The following is a 20385-nucleotide window of genomic DNA, read 5'->3' as shown; positions in this document are numbered from 1 at the left end:
AGTGGGATAGGTGAGCAAGAAACAAATAATTAGGCGGTACATGAAAAATTGGAGACAATAAACCCCCAAGATCCCAATCAATCTGTATAGTCAAAGGAAAGCATCTGAGTGAATGAAGGGAAACACAGTTAACATAAAGGAGGCACAGTGTATTTCATTATAAATCTTAACTCTTATTTGTCCTCCACAGTCATAATAGAATGGTACATTTAATATCTCTTCATAATTTTTGTGTATGTAGTTTTAAATGGCCCTCAAAATTTGATCTTAACTCCTGCTAGTTTACTACAACTGTGAGTATGAGTATTACCCCACCCAAGCATTTCTGGCACCAAAAGGAAATAAAAAAAAAAAAGCAGAGCTATGGTAGAAATCTGTGGGCTAACTAAATAAAAGAATGGGTGGAAATCTGTGGCATATATATGCAGTTATAAAATACACCTACAGCAAATCACATTAATACACCTTTTACAAATCACATTAATTCTATCTTATGTCAGGTCGTCCACACCAACAGTGTGACAAAGTCACAAATGAATGTTGTAGCATCCTGACCTCTGTCAATATGTTAGAGATACATTCAGTAGGGTTGTGGTAGAAAAAAAGAACTGGGTAAACTAAACTCCATGTTCCCCTAGTGAGAAGTAGGGTAAACTCTATTTAATCGTGTTTTCCCTTGACTATACTACTGAATATGTTCTGTTACCAGAATGAAAGTGGCGCTCAAAGACTTCTAATTTTGAAGTAGTGGAGCTTCCTTAATATCTCTTTCTCCAGAATGTGGAACAATCCAGTTTGAAGCAATGGAACAACTCTCTCTACTTCTTGTCCTCTATCTCATTTCTTTGAGAAAGTTGCAAGTGTTCAGCTTTTACATTATTTAACTATTACCTGACAGCTCTTTAAAAAGATATTGTTGCCGGCACAGAGGGCCGAGGACAGCAACAGTGGGGGTTCGTTGCCCGGTGTGCGCCGCACTAATTAACACACCAGGGTGGAGAAGCAAACCAGGTTTATTTGAGCCCAAAAAGGTGCCAGGGAGAAAAAGCATTCTCAAATCCTGCACACAGATACAAGCGGTTTTTCTCTCTTTATACATAACTTCAGCTAAGCATTCCCATCACCCCCACACTCCTCCTCTCCCCCCACCTTTCATTCCCATGCAGCAAATACACTTTGCAATAGCAATTACATTAAGCAGTTAAGTCATACTTGGCAAAAACCACTTTAGCTCGTTAGTAACTCTTCTGTGAACAGTTATCTTGTTTTACTTTCCTGGATCCGTTATTCTGCCCCCCCCCCTTAGCCAGGTGTAAGCAGGTCTCATCATTATCTCCTGGCAGTACCACGGTTGAGCTAGCTGTTGTACATTCCATTCTCGGTTACTGGCCTGCTAGGTTGATTAAAGTTCAAACATAAACATGGAAGCGCTTTGGTCAGACATGGAGTGACTTTAGTTCATTCAGGCCTACTACAGAAGGCTTTATTGACGCTTATGGCTTTCCTCCTGAGTTACCTAGGGTTATGCCTAGTGACACCAACAATATTAAATAACAGGGTATCTGAATAAATCTGACCGCAAGTGTCTAACCTAGCACTGCCTGGTGGCGTTTACCCAGGTAACACAGCAAGGCATATTTAACATGTTAACTGAGAATGGTTCGGAGGCATCTACATTTGAAAGGGTTTATTTAAAAACAGGCATCTTAGAGGGATAGTATCATAATATTTCCAAAAGCTTGATATGTTTGGACCAAAAGAAGCAATGCCCCAAGGCTAATGGATATTTGGACTAAGCAAGGAGAATGAGACTACATAAAGAGTGCACTACTGATTACATGTAGTGGTGCTGCTCTGAAATGCAGAGGAAGGCAATTTCAGAATGTGAAGTGAATCTTTTTCTGCCATGTGAACTACTCCTCCCCCCCATACACAAATTGACCCTCTGATTAAGACTCTGATCCCCCAAATACTTATTATGAGTAAAGCTTAAGTGTGTGTGTGTATTTGGGGAGGGATGGGGGGGTGTAGAAGGGAAGAGGGAATCAGAGCATAAGTGAAGTTACCTGTTGTATTAGTGTTACCCTGGCATGAGATGCTTTCCCTACTATTTGCCTAGATGTAGTTTTGACTTTTCTTTACACTTTTGTAAAGCTGTGAATGGGAGGCAAACTGTTCTAGGAAATTGTGTTTTGTTTTTTTTAGTGGTCTCTATTGTGAATGGTGCCCACTTTTGAGGTTGGGGTATGAACGGGTGGGGGTATGTGTGTATGTTTCCATAATCATTATGACTAAACGGTACAAATTTGAGCATTTTAAAGAGAATAGTCATTGTCAAATTTTCTCATTCATAATGGTGGCAAAAACTATATTAGTGAAAAACCACGTTAAGAACATTTTATAGCTTAAGTTTTTTTTGTTTTTGCTTAGTTGCAATGTCTGACTTTATTTGCTAGCAGAATGTAATTGTCAAAGATTGTACATATTTTTTCTGGTTATGTCTTTAAAAAGCTTCTATGTCTAATAGAAAATGGATACATGCATAGAATCGTAGGACTGGAACGGGCCTTGTGAGGTCATCTAGTCCAGTCCTCTGCCCTTATGGCAGGACTAAGTATGATCTTGACCATCCCTGACAGATTTTTGTCTAATCTCTTCTTAAAAAACTGTAACAATGGAGATTCCACAGTCTCCTTAGACAATTTATTCCAGTGCTTAACCATCCTGACAAGAAGTTTTTCCCTCATGTCCAACTGAAACTGCCCTTGCTACAATTTAAGCCCATTGTTCTTGTCCTATCTTCAGAGGTTAAGCAGAACAATTTTTTTGTCCTCCTTGTAACTAGCTTTTAATGTACTTGAAAACTGTTATGTCCCCTCTGTCGTCTCGTCTCCAGATTAAACAAATCCAGTTTTTTTCAATCTTCCCTCATAGGTCATGTTTTCTAGACTTTTAATCAGTTTTGTTGCTCTCTCTGGATCTTCTCCAATTTGTCCATATCTTGACTTGACTTGTTTGTGTGCTTGTATGTGGTTTTCCTTAAATAAACAGCTTTATTATTCATGTGAAAAATAAATTCATAGAGTTTAAGACCAGAAGGAACTATTATGATAATTTAAAGTCTGACGCCCTCCATAACACAGACCTATGAAACTCACCCAGTAAAATCTACATCAAGCCCATAATTTCTGTTTGTGCGATAGGTTATCTTTTAGATCACCTGTTTTCAAGCTATAGGGCGGGCCTCCCAAGGGAGGCATGGGAATGTATCAAGGGAGGCATGAGCTATGTGCTTTTTATTTATTTAAGAGTTCTGGCTGTCAGCCCTGGGTGGCTGGGACTCATGCAGAAGGGTCATGCACACCTGGGAGACAGGGATAAAGGGGACAGCTGCCACCCAAGCTCTGGCTCTCCTTCCCCCCAACCACTCTCTATACCTCGCCAGAAGGCAGCTTGGGCTTCCCTCCCCCACCCCCCCGGGTGACCAGATGTCCCAATTTTATAGGGACAGTCCTGATTTTTAGGTCTTTTTTCTTATATAGACTCCTATGACCCCTCACCTCCTGTCCCGATTTTTCACATTTGCTGTCTGGTCACCCTACCTCCCTCTGCGCACCCCTCCCCCCAATCTCTCACCAGGAGGTGGCGGGGCTCCAGCTGTCAGCCCCAGGGTGGCAGCAGCAGCGCAGAAGTAAAGGTGGCAATGGGGAGCTTAGTCTGCTGTGAAAAGCGATATTGACAAATATATCACATATTTCACGTTGCTTCCCTTACTTCTGTGCTGCTGCTGGCCCAGTGCTGCCTTCAGAGCTGGGCACTCAGCCAGCAGCCACTGCTCTCCGCTCTTCCTTCAGAGCTGGGTGGCAGGGTGTGTATGTGTGTGATGGGGTCCTGATCAAGTAAGTTTGAGAATCATTGTTTTAGATGGCTATTCAGTATTTATTTAAAGACTGGAAGAAATAGCGAATCCACGCATCCCTAGCTAAATTCTTCCAATAATTAACTAATCTCACAGCCAAAATTCGCATCTTATTTCTAGTCATTGTCTTGCTTCAACTTCCAACCATTGGATCTCATTAAGCCCTTTGCTGCTAGATTAAAGAGCTCTCTATTATTGGAAACAATTCTGTACTTCCTGGTGCAGTGTAGACTGAGCCTGACACCTGTCTATAAGGTGCCACAGGACTCTTTGTCGCTTTTTACAGATCCAGACTAACATGGCTACCCCTCTGATACTTGACACCTGTGTATTATTCTGCCTTAGTTCTGTAGTTTGACTATCATGAAATTATTGCTTCTAAGGGGTCTGAGAGATTTATGTTTGTTTATTTGTATTACCTACCTGAAATGCATACAGTTTATTTGCCTATGCCAGGGGTTTGGGTTCTATTTCCCATGTATATCTTTGTAGGTATCCTAAATATAGCTTATAGCACCAAACAAATTGGCTAAAATTCCTCTCCATTGTTTTCAATGGAGTATGTTGAATAAATCATGTGGGACTAAACCAGATGTACTTGGGCTGAGATCTTCTTAAAGATACAAGTACAACGTCAAAGGATTGAAAATTGGCCCTCCAGAGATTGAATTATAGTATTAACCCAGGGACCAGAGGCCTGATTCTCAGCTAATGTAAACTGGTGTAGTGCCATCAGTCTAAGGCCTTGTCTACACTGCCACTTTACAGTGCTGCAACTTTCTCGCTCAGGGATGAGAACACCCCCCCCCCCCACCACCACCTTGAGCACTGCAAGTTTCAGCGCTGTTAAGTGACAGTGTAGACAGTGCGCTGGTAGCTACTCCCAGCGCTTTAATGTTGCTAGTGAAGACGTACTCTAACTGACTTCAGTTAAGCTATGTCACTTTACACCTCTTGCATCTTGGCTGAGTACAACAACAAACTTTGGAAGCTCCATTTTCATTCCTTTTGAAGTTAGAGAGCTTAAAGATACAAATACAACTTGGCTGGTAGAGTACATGCTGTGCCAGCTATTTGGCACTTTTAATGTCAAAGGTGCACTGCTGTTCAGTGATTTGTAGTAGAGGGAACATAGGATCTGCCCTATTGGATCAGACCACTGTCAGCTACCAGGAGAGTAAGAAAAATGTGAAAACTTCTTCATTATTCCTATCTAATTGTGCAATGCTAGAGTTTGCTTCTAATGGTGATACAATAAGCTTCTGATTCCCTTTTCAATTAACCCTCGCTTTTGTAATTTCTCTTATATGCATGTTGCTTGTCAGTTTTAGCTATATTTTCCTTAAGGTGAGGTTGGGGATTTAATTTAACATGCCAAATTAAAGTGTGCTATTTAATTGTTCTTCTTTGACATTGGTTTTTCTATCAATTTAATACACCTAGCCATCCTGGTTGTGCACTGAGCAAATACTACATTGAGCAACCCATGATGACTCAAGTCTCTTTCCTCCAGACTTGGAGTCCATTTATGCTTTTTCTACGTTATGTACAACCAAGTTAAGCTGCATCTGCTATTGTGAACAAAACATCTGTTAGTCTATAAGGTGCCACGGGATTCTTTGTTGCTTTTATCTCTTTTAGGTACTTCTGTGGCCCCCGTCACTGAAGTATCGAGCACCTCACAATCTTGAATGGTTTTACCTTCACAGTATACCTGTGAGGTAGGAAAGTACTATTATGTCCATTTTGTAGGGAACTAAGGCACAGAGAGTCTAAGTGACTTGCCCGCAGTCACACAAGCAGCTGTTGGTGAAGTAGAGAAATAAACCTGGCTCTCCCAAGTGCTCTAATCACTGAACCATCTTTTCTGTCCAACATCCCCAGCGAATTTAAGATTATCTGGAGCATTTTTTTTAAATTCTGTGCATTTTACTAAACAAATCCACTTAGTGGCAGAAATACAAGCTCACAAGCTATTTTATTTTATCCTCTAAATAAATTAAACAACTGATTCCAATGTAGGACCCTGGGGAACTGTATTAACAGACAGATGCTGACTGTACCTGTTTTAAGAGAGTATCTAATTTAAAACGCTACAGAAGTACAGCTGCACCGCTGTAGAGCTTCCTATGCTTACGGGATTGATTCTCCTGTCAATGTAGGTAATCCATCTCCCCGAGAGGCAGTAGTTAGGTTAATGGAAGAATTCTTCTGTCTACCTACTTACCGCGGTCTACACAGGGACTGAAGGAGTGTAGTTAAGACAATGTAGGGGTGTGGATTTTTCACACCCCTGAGCAACGTGGTTACGCTGACCTAATTTTCTACTATAGGCTAGGCCTAAGGGAGCCTCTGACATCTAGTAAACATCTTTAATTTTCCTTCTGTCACAAATATGTTCAAGTGCATTTCCATACGTGCTGATAGGTCATTCTTTTCTCTCCATATGTCTCTGTTAATAGCCTTGAAATTTTAGCACTTACGTAGCTGCTCACTATAACTTTCCCATTGCTCAGCAAATGTTTAATTCTTGCCAAGACTTTGTCCCTTATTCTGTTATTTATTATTAATTTTTTGGAAGGATCTCATTAAAAGTCTTGAAAAGACAAATTATCTCCTGAGTCCACCTTTAATTACTGTCCTAAAGCTTTTTTTAAGTAGGGAAGGAAACCTCTTAACAGGTTAGGTTTATTTTACAGAAGTCATGCAATTAAATTGCCCTACCAAGTTAGTCTAGTGCAGCTGTTGAAAGCTGTCTTCATCTACACTTTCCAGCAGTTTCCCCAATAGTGAGGTACGAGATGCACTGGTTTGTAATTCCTATGGCATCGTTTTAAAAAAAGTCACATTAGGAGCTTTCTAATTATCAGCAACCACTGTTTTGTGGATATTATATATTGTCAGTCTCTCTATTCCACACTTTTTTTTTTTTTTTTTTTTAAAGACACTCCCTGTGGAAATACATGCTGTTTGCCTCTGGTAACTTACTGCACCTGAATTTCTAAAATTGCTTTATACTTTCATTAGACCACAGTCCATCAAGGCCATGCTCTGGTGTCTTTAATTTTACCTCTTGGAATTGAAATTTCCAAATTTCTCCTGTATCTCTGGCATGAACTAATGCATGATTGTTCTAAGGAAGATGAAATCTCACATAGTGCTCCTAGCTAGTTGCAGTGAAAAAGATTTACTTCCTTAATACTTCAGGCTACACCCTTCAGCATGATTTGATCACCCTTATTTTACAGTAGCATGCCTATCCCTAAGCGTCATTACTAGCAGTACAATTATCCAGCCTTGCTTAAAAATTCAGCTATGCCATTTGGCATAATGGCCTGTGGTAATGAATTCCATACTCCGGCTGACTTCACTGCACTGTGTGACAGATTCCTGCTGAGCCATATTCTACCCTGTTACATCAACCCTGTAATATCAGTGAAGTTGCATGAGTGAAACTGAGCCCAAAATTTGGCTTGTACAAAGTTTATCTAATTGTGCAATCCAATTCCTTAAAGCTTGTCTCACTGTTGTATACCAAAACAACCTTGATGAATACAAAGAGAACATTGTATATTCATGATTAACAAGACCATCATTCTTATCTACTCTCAAACTAGTACAGTTATTTTGCTGAGTGTTGTATCAAACAGCATGCAAAGTACATTATAATGTTGAAATGACCTCAGACTCTAACTCTACTCCATAAGCTTAATTGCTCAGATGTGGATCTCTGGTTTCACAAATGTATCTTCAGAAGCTTATTCTTTTAAGATCCAGAGATCCCAGGTTCATCTCCCCCTCCCCATGATCTACCCATAGGTAGGGCCCTACCAAATTCATGGTCGATTTTGGTCAATTTCACTGTCACGGGATATTAAAAATTGTAAATTTCAGTTTCAGATACTTAAATGTGAAATTTCAAGGTGTTGTAACCATGGGGGTCCCAACCCAAAAAGAGGTAATGGGGTGTCTCAGCTATTGTAGGGAAGTTGCAGTGTTGCCATCCTTACTTTCTGTGCTGTTGTTGGAGGTGGCGCTGCCTTGAGAACTGTGTGGCCGGAGAGCAGCAGCTGCTGGCCGGGCCCCCAGCTCTGAATGCAGCACTACTGCCAGCAGCAGCGCAGAAGTGAGAGTGGTGTGGTATGGAGGGGGTCCTCACTTTTTTGGGGGGGCAGAGCCAGCATTATGGGTGGGCGACTGCCCAGAGTACTGTGATGGGGGGGAGGGGATTCCCTTGGTCACCCTTCCCCCCCCCCAGCCCAAGGCCCCTTTAACTCCCAAGCGCTGGGGTGCTGGGCTGGGAGCCAGGGAGGGGCATGGCTGGGGGCGCCCAGCCGAGGGCTCCTACCATATCCTGGTCTCCAGCTGCTGGTCCTGGTCAGGCTGGTGAGGAATGAGACATCTTCCCCTGCAGAGGCTGCTCCCAGGGCTGGGTCAGACCCACCTCCAGGAACCTTCTCCAGCTGCAGGAAGATCCACAGCTGCTGGCTGGGAGCCCAGCTCTGAAGGCAGTGCCACTGCCAGCAGCAGTGCAGAAATCAGGGTGTCATGGTATTGCCACCTTTACTTCTGCACTGCTGCTGGCTGTGGCACTACCTTCACAGCGGGGTGGCTGGCCAACATCCACCACTCTCCAGCTGCCCCACTCTGAAGGCAGAGCAGAAGTAAAGATGGTAATACTGCAACCCCCCTACAATAGCCTTGTGACTGCCCCACAACTCCCTTTTGGATTGGGACCCCCAGTTTGAGAGATACTCATCTTCACCTGTGAAATCAGTATAGAACAGGGTAAAAGTACACAAAATGCCAGATTTCATGGAGGAGACCAGATTTCACGATCCATGATGCATTTTTCACATTTGGTAGTGTCCTACCCATAGGCAAACATATCCCACATATTTCAGGACTAGTGTTAGTGTATTCCTATTACTTTTGCTACTTATTTCCTTCTCTGGAGATGTGATTTGATTTGAAATAATACTTAGCAATTATGTAGTTCTTTTCACATGTAGATGTCAAAGCCCTTTACAGGGGATCATTATCTCAATTTTACAGATGGGGAAACTGAGGCACTGAGCGGTTGAAGTCACTTACCTGGAGCTACTAAGCAGGTCAGTAGCAGAGCTGGAAGTAGAATCTAGGACAGTGGTTCTCAACCTATTTACCATTGTGGGCTGTATCCAATACTACCTGTATGGCCCTGAGGATGTCACATGAGCCGCAGCTTTGTGCTGATTGGGCTGCAGATTGAGAACCACTAATCTAGGACTTCTGACTCCTGGTCCAGTGCCCTGTGTACTACTAGATCATGCTGTCTCTAATAATAACAATGTAAGATGCATTCATGACATATCAAAACTTAAAAAGTTACCTTTAATTGAAGAACTAATGAAGGGAACAGCAAATGCTAATCTGTTGTATATTTTTCTATATTTAATGATACATTTAGAATGAGCATCCTCCCAAGTAGCCCATTTTGGGTTTTGAGGTATTTCTGGGAATATCTGAGATACAAAATATCTACAGTTACCAAGGAAATATTTGCAATGCAGTCACTGTTAACTTTGCTCTGGATCTTGTACAATTAGTTGCAGGTGACGGTAGCCTGATTATAATAGCATAATGTGAATTAAACATCCTGATCTTTTTTCAGCAATACAGCTTTAGCTGTGAGCTGAAAGCCACATATCCCCTTGCTAATCATCTGGCCCACACTGTCTGGTTTTTCAAATTGCTAGTTTTTTGGAGAAGAGCATTTACACATTTTATCTTTGTGTCTATCTTCTCTAAAGATATACAGCTTCTGTAATATAACATTATTTTGCAATGGAAGAAAGTCATTTTCATATACTGTAGCATGCACAAGATATTTAATGCAATTCACTTATCTAAAAGCATGTGCGTTTTTGGAAGATGGAGTGGATAATATGTCACTTCTGTTATTGACTAAATATAGTATAGGCTTTTTCTCAGCAGTACGGTTCAATAAAACGTTGTCCACAACTTCCTTGAAGTTGCATCTGAAGAAGTGGGTATTCACCCACGAAAGCTCATGCTGCAAAACGTCTGTTAGTCTATAAGGTGCCACAGGATTTTTTGCTGCTTCTACAGAACCAGACTAACACGGCTACCCCTCTGATACTTAACTTCCTTGAAGAGATTTCCCCTGTACCTGACCCCCCCCAAAATAACTGAAAATAATTTCACTATTAGGAAAAGCTTCCTGAATTCAGCTGATGTTTTCCTTTACTTAAGAGCAGGGTACAATCAGCAGCTGAACAGATCTCTAATGAGATGCAAATAGAGCAAGCTACCTGTTCAGTCCTGTCTAGTGGTGGAACACATTAAGAGTAGAAATGCCTAACCTGAAGTGCAGTCTAGGCTCAGTGAGTGTCCTCTGTCATTTTTTGTGTGAGTGTAGCAAATTGAAAATGGTGGTTGGCAAACTCTCACTTCATCACTCATTTTACTTTTGTGTGTTTAGGCTTATAAACTGAGACTTAATTCATTCCAATCAGTATAAACATGTTTGGGGTAAGCTGTGACACAGGAGAGTTGTGTGAGCATTGACAGAGACACACCCTGGAATGCAGTGCTCTGTGGCGAAGCTGGATATTACTTTTTTTTTTCTTTTTTTTTTTAGAGAGAGATTATCTAAAAATTTGCCCTTCAGGTAAGATGCTTACTCTTTTTTTGTGAAAATTGTCCCTTAATGATGTAGAACATTTCTGGGTAGGTTTATAAACCGGGCAACCTTCCCTACTTTAAACTTGCTGTTGTCTCCAAATGTGTTATGGGCTTACAGAGGATCCATGAGATTGGTAGAAGGATGCACCTCCAGCTGCTTCTGAATTGTTAACCCCAAAATTGTAAATCAGGCCCCCAAAATCATGAGATTTCAAAAAAGTGGGTTCTTTCTTTTTCTGTCTGAGCTGTCAGTCGTTTGTTTTCAATCTTTTCTCCGTAACCAGGAGGATTAGAAACTTTCTTTTATAAGGAAAGCTGTGTTCTCATCTAACCACACGACTCCAGGAGCTGGGTCTTTATTAAAACCATGAAATATTTCAGGGCTTGCAATAAAATAACAATTGACAACACTGTCGCTTGTCTGAAAGAAGAATGGAGTGCAGTTTCAGAAAAATCTGCCCCACTGCTGTGAATTTCAGAGACTACTCTAGCTCTCCTGAGCTTGTGCTTCTATGGGCAAAAGGGCACGTACACCTCCATTTACACTAGTTTGCCCTCTTAATGTGTTTTTTTTAATTATTATTATTATTTTAAATTGCAAAGCCCTTTCAACAAAAGCTGTATTTTTTTTTTTAAATGTGGATGATTTAGGCCAGTGGCTCTCAAACTTTTGTATGGTGATCCCTTTCATGTAGCAAGCCTCTGAGTGCGACCCTCCCCCTTAAATATATGAAAAGGGTTTTTAATTTATAACACCATTATAAATGTTGGAGGCAAAGCGGGGCTTGGGGTGGAGGTTGACAGCTTGCAACCCCCCATGTAATAACCTCGCGACCCCCTGAGCGGTCCCAACCCCCAGTATGAGAACCCCTGATTTAAGCTGTGTAATCTGAGGAATGAATTTGAAACTGCTTTCCAAGTGGAGGGCCTTGTCTTACCTGAAACAAGAATGGCTATAGATGGATCCTCTGTGGCCCATAAAAAGAAAAATCCTGATATTGAAACACTGCCCTAAAAACAAAAAATGGGCTAAGGGGAATGAAAGAACTGGGTTCTTGCCTTTTATTGCTTTTGAAATAGAGAGCTTAAAAGATCATGGCTGTGGTGTATTGTCCCCTCCCATTTTATCTCTGGTGCAATCCCCACAGTCAGTAATGAATGCTTTATTATCGTCCATAGTGCTGCATGAGTCTCAGGTTGTGTACACACTGCATCTTAAGTCGATATAAGTTAAGTTGCTTGGGGAGTGAATACCCCCTCCCCCCGAGCGATGTAAGTTACACTGACCTAAGCACCGGTGTGGACAGTGCTATGTTGGTGGCAGAGCTTCTCCCGTCAACATAGCTACCGCCGCTTGTGGGGGCTGGAGTAATTAAGTTGATAGGAGAGTTCTCTCCTGTAGGCTTAGAGCATCTGCACTAGCAGCGCTACAGTGGTACATCTGCATCCGTGCAGCTACACCACTGTAAGCTCTATAGCATAGCCATAGTCTTAGTTGCAAGGACAGACTTCTGTGATATAGAGGACTGCGCATGTATGCCTGGCCTACACTAGGAAATTAGATCGGTATAACAGTCACTCAAGGGTGTGAAAAATCCACACCTCCTGAACAACACAGTTAAACCAACCTAACCCCCAGTGTAGACAGCGCTAGGTTGATGGGAGAATTCTCCTATTTCTTAGCTGCTGCCTCTTGTGGAGGAGGATTACCTACACCGATAGAGAAGCCTCTTTTGCATAGGTAGTGTCTTCACTAACGTGGTTCTGCAGTGTTTTAAGAGGAGCACTTATAGTTAAGAAATTTGGAGTTGTAAATCTGGCTCTCCCATTGACTTGAGTTGCCAAAGACCACAAGGCATGTAACCTGTCTGCCTCAATTTACAGATGGAAGTGATAAGTATTTCAAAGGAATATCATGATTTAATTTAAATGAGCTAATGTGCTGGAAACAATGCAAAGAATTTGTTAATGTTAATTATTTATTGGCTTCTTAGAGGTTTCGCACACATGGGGATGGGGAAATTCAGTGTCAATCAACTATTATTTCTTCTAGGTTTGAGAGCCAAATGTAAGGTGGTTGATTTCTGGTATAAATAGAACAATTCCATTCTGCTCCCCTTTCATGCATCTGAACTTCAGTGTGAATGTGCCAAATATCAGAATTGCTATTTCTAGCAAAGGTGATTGAGCAGTTTATAGTTTATTCCTCATCCCTTTGTAGCTTGGATTTTACCCCAGTGTACCAATGCTGTGAACAGTTTAAGCCCCGTAGCTATGCATGCTCTTACCAGAGATTTAAAAACAAACAAACAAACAAAAAATACAACCCTGCTAAATGAATTCAATAATAATAATAATAATAATAATAAAAACTAGCTCTTGTATGGTTCTTTTCATCCAGAGATTTCAGAGCAAAATGAGGTAGAGATCATAATCAGAACTGAGGGAAATTATTTCAAGTGAAACTTTTTCGGTAAAAAAAATTATAAGTTTGGTGACATTGAAACATTTTGAAAATTTGAGTTGATTTTGCTGAACTGTTTCAGTTGAAGGAAAAAAATTAAAAATTGTAGTGTTCTATCTCTGATTCAAATCTACTTTTGGTTTTGAAATTTCCTTTAATTTTAAAATCATTTAAAAAAAACATTAAAAATGCTCAATCAAAATTAAACACTTCATTTCAGGCAAAAAAAAATTTCTACTTTAAAATAATTTTTTTAAACTTTGATTTGCCAGCCATTTTCTTTTGGGTCAGCCCCAAACTTTGTTTGGTTTGTTGGAAATTTAAAAAAAAAAAAATCAACTCTTCAGGCAGCTCTAATCATTATCCCTGTTTTACAGGTGAGGAAAGTGAGGTACAGATGTGAACTGACTTGTCAGTGGCAATGTCAGGAATAATACCCAGGACTCTGGTGCTCTATTTCCTTGGCCACACTACTTTGAAGTTCACAATATTGTTGGCGGGTACCTCAAGCCCTGCAACTTGCGACTAGTCTCAAGAAGGCGTTCTAAACTCTCCTTAAGACTATTTTTTGCAGCATTTTTGTAGCTGTGTTGGTCCCAGGATATATGAGAGGCGAGGTAGGTGAGGCAAATTTTTTATTAGACCAATTTCTGTTGGTGTAAGATGCATGCTTTTGAGCTGTACAGAGCTCTTCTTCAGAGTGTCTTCCTTCTCCAGACCTGATTTCCTTCCCCAGACTTGAAGAGCTCTGTGCAGCTCGGAAGCTTGAATCTTCCACCAACAGCAGTTAGCCTAATACAAGATTTACCTCGCCTACCTTGTCTCGCTTAAGCTTTTTGTAAATTATGTTAGGGCCCAATCTTGCACTCATTTAAGTCAGTGGCAAAGCAAAACTCCTATTTATAGATCCTAAAACAGGTTGGTGTTAAACTGTTGGATCAATGCAGCAAAATTCTCTTAACATTTACTTAAAAATAATGTTCCTGTTGCATGGGTATCTAGTTTATGCTTATTAGCACACCTTAAGCTATGTCTACATTGGTATCTGGACATGGGTACTGGACTGTATGTATGCTCACCTATATACCCTATACCCATGCCAAACGTCCAGATATGCTGTTCTGGATGTGGGGGATATGCTTGATACGAGGGTATATCATGACCATGCTGCCTTTTTTGGTACATGAGGTTAGCACTATCATTTCAGAGGTGGTATCCCAGGATTCTGTGCATCATAGGAGACACTCTAGGATCCTCCTTGCTGTGCACTGGCAATGGCAACTCCCACTCCTCTCTGCTGCCCAACTTGGTGGAAGACATGGAGCAAATGGCCATTGATGTGGTTTTGCTCCCGCTCCCTCTTGCAGGACAAATGTGTCTGTGTTACAGTAGGCAACTGGTGAGAATCTTAGATTCCATTCCCTTTACCCCTGTCACAAGCCAAAGATAGGTGACCGGGACGGTGACTGATCCACTGACGCCTTATGACATAAAGATGCAGGAGATTTCTGGTGTTGTGATTGTATGTCTGTGGGTGGTCCACCACTTCTGGATCAGAAGAACTAGCACAATTGGGTGGGATCACATCATCATGGAAACCTGGGATGATGAGCAGTGGCTGCCGAACTTCAGAATGAAGACGTTCCTGGTGCTCTGTGAGGAGTTTAGGGTGGTCAGATGTCCCGATTTTATAGGGACAGTCCTGATATTTGGGGCTTTTTTAAAATATATATATATATAGGCTCCTATTTCTCCCACACACACATACCACTCTTTGTCCCAAATTTTCACACTTGCTATCTGGTCACCCTAGAGGAGTTGGCCCCAGCCTACAGCAGCAGAACATTTGGTTCCAGAGACCTTCAGAAGCAAATGGCTATTGCTCTGTGGAAGATGGCAACACTGGAGCTACTAGTCACTTGCAAACCACTTGGGTGTGGGGAAGTCTACTGTCAGGGTCATGGTGGTGCAGGTTTGCAAAGCTATTGATACTCTCATCTATCCATGGTGGGCTGCCGTCACCAAAGTTCTGGGTATTACAGCTGGGTTGTAGAGAATGGGGTTTCTTAACTGCATGGTGATACCCATATTCCCATACTTTGCCCCTCAAAAGAAGCAATTGAGCACGTCAGTTGGAAAGGGTGCTATTCACTTCTTAAAGGCCTGGTGGACCACAAAGGCAGGTTTCTGAGCACTAATGTTGGACGCACAGGAAAGGTTCATGATGCCAGGATACTGAAGAGATCTGGACTGAACTTGAAGGAGAGGAAGGGACTTTATTTCCCAGAAATGACATGGTTCTGTACAGTGTCTCCATGCCCATGGGTATTCTGGGGGACCCTGCATATCTGCTGCTACCCTGGCTAATGAAACCCTGACATGAAAGATCCAGCAAAACAAGAGCTCAGCTACCAACTAAGCTGCTGCAGAATGGTAGTGGAGTGCCCCTTTGGATGGGTGAAAGCTTACTGGCAATATCTAGGCAGCTGGCTGGATGCCATTGTGGCCAATGCCATCCACATTATTGTGGTGTGCTGTGCACTTCATAACATTTGTGAGACAAAAGGTGAGTACTTTAGAACAGAGTGGGCACAGGACTGGACCTACTTCCAAAGCGGTTACAGATGGCCTGATCCAGTGACTGTTCATACTGGTGCTGGATCTCAGTGAGCCAGATGCAGTTTGTGCCTATGTTTTGGAACAGTGGGTGGGCAGGTGTTGACATCAGTCTGGTCCCAAACAAAGCATGCAGCTGCTGTGAAAACGGAAGAGGGAACTTTTTCCACTCACTTATGCTTCAGTGTACCATTTTGTCCATCCCGCTCCAGTCAGTAGTTCGTCATTTAGGTAATGACTTATACACAGTATAACACCTTTTGGTTTGTGATTGTCCTAAAGAGGGTGTCTGCCTAGTTAAATTGCACTTATTATTCTTTCATTTTATGTTAATGTTCACAGCTCTTTAGGGAGATTACTCAGTGCCTGAAGGATGCTTGAGAACAGTTAATGAAGGGCTAGGGAGTGGCTTTTACAACAGTTTTCTGGGGACTGTGATTGTGTGCAGGCATAAGGGCACTTACTGGCTATTAACTGTGAGCAACCCCCCTGGTTCAAAGCAGTCATGGTGTTCTGGAGTAGGAGGAGGGGCTATATTAGTGCTGTTCAGTATGTGAGGGCACGGTTACTTCACTGTGTCCTTCCTGTTCTGTCAGTCTCCCCCGAGCCGCAGTCAACAGGGTTACCTGTTATTTCCGTGCACATTGCACTTCCAGCGCGTCTCCACTTTTAGTCACAGATACCTGGGTGGACGGGGGTGGTGGTAGTGGTTTGTGGGCATGGTTCTGGGCGGTACAAAGAGGACCTTGCAGTTCTTTGGTTCTGGATAGTTGTGGAACCTAGGGCACCAATTGGTGGGATCAACACCTAAAAGGGGGACAAAAACATACCCTTTCACCACCACACAAGTAAAGGAAACAAACATTAACTTAAACTAGTGCATGTAGCACAACTCTGAACATATTTTTTTAAAAAGGAACTGAGAATTAAAACAGAATGGATCAGACTGCTCAAATAACATTAACACTTGACTGCCTGTGACCCTGATCTCTCTCTCTCTCTCTCCCTGGATCCTGGGGGAAAGGCTGCAGAAAATGTTTGGGTGTCTCCTGAATGAGGTTTAGAGGCCAGACACATACTGGCCTTCAGGCACAGTCACTTGGGCTCATTGTTCCACTCCTGCAGTCACAGGGCTCCCTCAGGAGGAGTTTTGGGTATCGGTGCAGGGCATTATGCCTGGAGTCCTGCAGCCTCCCCGCCTATCCTGGGGGGCAGATCCTCTATCTGAGCAGCAAATACAAGAGGAGGATTTGTCAGCTCTTGGATACTGAGTGGTTGGCATGACTCAAATCCATTCCATCACTGCTGCTGAGGGACAGCAACAGGGCATGGTCCTGGTATCTTTGGGAAAGCTCCCATTCCCTGAACTATGCATCCTGCTCCAAGAACTGGACCATTAATCCCTCCTGCCTTTGGGGAAAAAATGTTCCTCGCGCTCCATAGCCTATTGCTTCTGCTCAATAGCCCATTCCTCCAATTCCCTCAAACTGCTCTTAGCTCCTCCTGTTGATCCCAATGTACAGATCCTCAAGTGTTGTCCTCTCTCTGCCCCTACTGTTCCTGGGCTGCTGCTCCTGATTGGCTGCAGGTCCTGCCAATTCAATAACAAGAGCCGCATTATATTTTCTCTCTCCTTGGAAAGCACGTGAGAAATCCTCTGTCCCCATCCAGATAACAACTGCTGTTGAAGGACACACTATTGGTACTTTTCAGCATTTCAGGAATGCGATTGTTTCATTATACTTTTTTCTTCAGATGACTTTTGCAGCCCCCAAGAAAGAAATACCTACTGAAAATGGTAGCTAGCATGGACTAATGGTTTTTAAAAATCTAATGTTTTAGAGCCTGGGCTGCATTTATTTCAGTGGCAATATTAAGAATATGATGGGCTGGACCTCCTGGGATGTCTCCTGGTGTGCTGGGATGCCACTAAGTCAGACTATTCTGCCAGACTGGGCCCCCTTTTACCTCGTATTGCTGGGCTAGGCTCCCCAGCCTTTACCAGCTAAGCAAGCAGGCAGGGCCACACCCAGCAGCACAGAGAGACAGAGATCTGTTCTGAGAAGGCTCAGCTTAAGGGGCTTGCCACAGCACCCAGATGTCCACCCTTCCTTGGAGTACAAACCCAAAATTATGTGAAATTTGCCTCTTCCCTCAATGTGGAGGAGGATGTACACAACTTCTCGCCTCCTGCCCCCCAGTTAGAAATCCCATAAACTGGGTAATATTATAAACCAGATATAAATTGATTAACTATAACAGGTGTATTTTAAGTAGTTAAGGGGATAGCAGACAGAACAAGACAGATTACTAAGAAGAAAAAACGGAGCATGCAAACTAAGCTTAATACACTAAAGAAACTGGTTAAATGTAAGTTCTCACCCTAAATGTGGTTCTAATAATCTTCTTCACAGGCCAGACACCCTTCCAGCCTGGGTCCAGTTCTTTCCCCCAGTTTAGTCTTAGTTGTTTCCAGCAGTCATCTTAGGTGGGGTAGCAGGGGAGAACTGACTACCTGGATTACCTCACTCCCCATCCTTAAGTAGGATTTGCATAAGGCAAGAGTCCTCTGTTTCCTCCCCACCCAAGCTTCTCATGGAAAAGTACAGAACTCAAGATGGGTTCCAGTATCAGGTGACGTGGTCACATGCCTCTGAGGGGGCCCCTGTAGCCATTCTTCACAGGCTGACCCACACGTTCACAGGAAGACTAAGCTCTTTTATAATCCGTTGTCTCTTGCTGGTGGGCCATCAGCACTGTTGGGCTTTTTCATTGTTGTACCTTAAGTGTTAGCAGTGGGCATCACCCAACATAACATAGTTGCCTGGAGGCAATGTCCTCACCTTCTCTGGGCATTTCAGGCCCCAGCTCTCCTGCTGGGCCACTAAAGGGTTCAGTTCCCCTTCTGGGGCCTCAAAGTCCAGGCCGCTTCCCCCAGTGCCTAATCGAGCATGGCGGGGGGTGTGGGGGGAGAGACCCAGGCCCACCCACTACTCCAGGTCCCAGCCCAGGGACCCTGTAGATAGCAGCTGTCCACCATGTCCCTTTATCTAAGGGTATGTCTACACTGCCCGCCAGATCGGTGGGTAGTGATCGATATATTGGGGATTGATTTGATCGCGTCTAGTGTAGATGTGATAAAATCAATCCCCAGTCGCTCTGCCATCGACTCCAGAACTCCACCGCAGCGAGAGGCGGAAGCGGAGTCGACGGGGGAATGGCAGCGGTCGACTCGCCGCCATCCTTACGGCCAGGTAAATCGACCTAAGGTACGCTGACTTCAGCTACGCTATTCACATAGCCGAAGTTGCGTATCTTAGGTCGACTTCCCCCCCCCTCCCCCCAGTGTAGACCTAGCCTAATTCTCCGGGCCACTTCCCCGTGGCGCTGCACCATCTTCACCCTTACCTCAGGGCCTTGTTCTGATGGAGTCCCAACAACCAACCCATAACTCCTTCTAACTCTCTCCGTCTTCTACCAGCACTGCCCTGTCTGAGGTCCTGAAGCTCCCTCAGCCAGCCACACACCATCCATGGTCATCCAGCTCCAGCAAGGAACTGAACTCACTCTGCCCTGCAGCTCTTATACTTGCCTGCTGGGCCCTGATTGGCTGCTCCCTGCAGTCCCTTTCTGATTGTCTGTGTCCCACACAGCCACTCTAGGCAGCTTGGAGGACCCTCTCCACTGCCCTTTTCTGGGGCCGGGTGTGGCAGGGCCACAAGGTTTCCAGCGAAGGCCTTAGAGGGTCTGGTACACCCTGTCACAAAGACAGTCAACTCTGACCGCACATTTATCAAGACCTGGGTGTGCTCAGCTTATCAGGCAACTGCTCTTAGAGCAGGTTCCATATCCAGGTGTGCTACACTCTTTCCACCACTACACATGAAGTGGTCAGCAAAGGTCTCTACTATAAGTGAGAAGGGGCGGGGGGGACACAGGGACCGTCACTGATTTGGGTAAGGATCAGGCAGGAAAGGGTTCAGCGCACTCTGGGAATGGGTCTGGAGGACCACTGAATTTGGGATCTAGAACATGTCTCTTTCCTCATCCACACTACGCACTGGCAAGTGTGGGGCCGGACCACAGCCTGGGCGTGTTCATACCCACACCTTTCAGGCATGCTAGCGTTCTTGTCTTGTGCATGCCTTGAAACCTGTTCTTTTGGGATTCATATGTGGATGGTAGGGGGATTCTGGCACAACTGTGTGTGGCCTGCGTCCAAACACCAGCATAGACCTAGCATGAGATGGACCAAGTAAAGCCTGGGATGGAATTTTGAAGCAACTGAAAAAGAGAACACACCAAAGTCCCATGTAGGCAAAAGGATGGGATGTTTCCTGGACATTCAAATGTAAGCTTGGTTTTGAAGCACTCTTTTATTTGAATGTCTTGTTTGCATTACTCGTTTATTTAAGCGAGACTAATTATTTTGTAAGTAATAGTCGTATAAACTGATGTGGTTTTTTTGTCTTCTCTCTAGAGAAGCCCAAGTGAGACAGCTCACACATTGATCCAAAGCTCAGTGGTGTCAGAACTGTGTTTTTATTTTTGCCCCAATGCTGGTTATTCTTTTTTAACCCAATTAAAAAGTTCATTCTTAGTTTGAATCTGTTACTACACGTTTATAAAATGCATCTAACCTATCTGAACTCTTATATATTTTGGAAGCATATCTAGTTATATTTGGCTGCTTCCATGC

At 43.2% G+C, this 20385-nt stretch overlaps 1 protein-coding gene across 4 annotated transcripts in view; it reads left to right on the top strand.

Annotated features, from left to right (window-relative positions):
* The window catches only part of ATP8B1 (ATPase phospholipid transporting 8B1), a 113321-nt gene that overhangs the window by 4175 nt on the left and 88761 nt on the right, over positions 1-20385 (top strand). For 2 of the 4 annotated variants that reach the window (XM_045021138.1, XM_045021139.1), the window contains exons 2-3: positions 8975-9030; positions 10563-10592. The exons of 1 other annotated variant lie outside the window; for it this stretch is intronic. The gene's annotated coding sequence lies outside the window, so the exon portion shown is untranslated. The remainder of the gene's footprint in view (positions 1-8974; positions 9031-10562; positions 10593-20385) is intronic. One more of the 4 variants, XM_045021140.1, reaches the window with a different exon arrangement.

The sequence above is a fragment of the Mauremys mutica genome, chromosome 6 (assembly GCF_020497125.1).
Source record: "Mauremys mutica isolate MM-2020 ecotype Southern chromosome 6, ASM2049712v1, whole genome shotgun sequence".
In the NCBI taxonomy this organism is placed as follows: domain Eukaryota; kingdom Metazoa; phylum Chordata; order Testudines; family Geoemydidae; genus Mauremys; species Mauremys mutica.
Note: the sequence above shows the minus strand (reverse complement) of the source record. Positions and strands in the feature narration are given on the sequence as shown.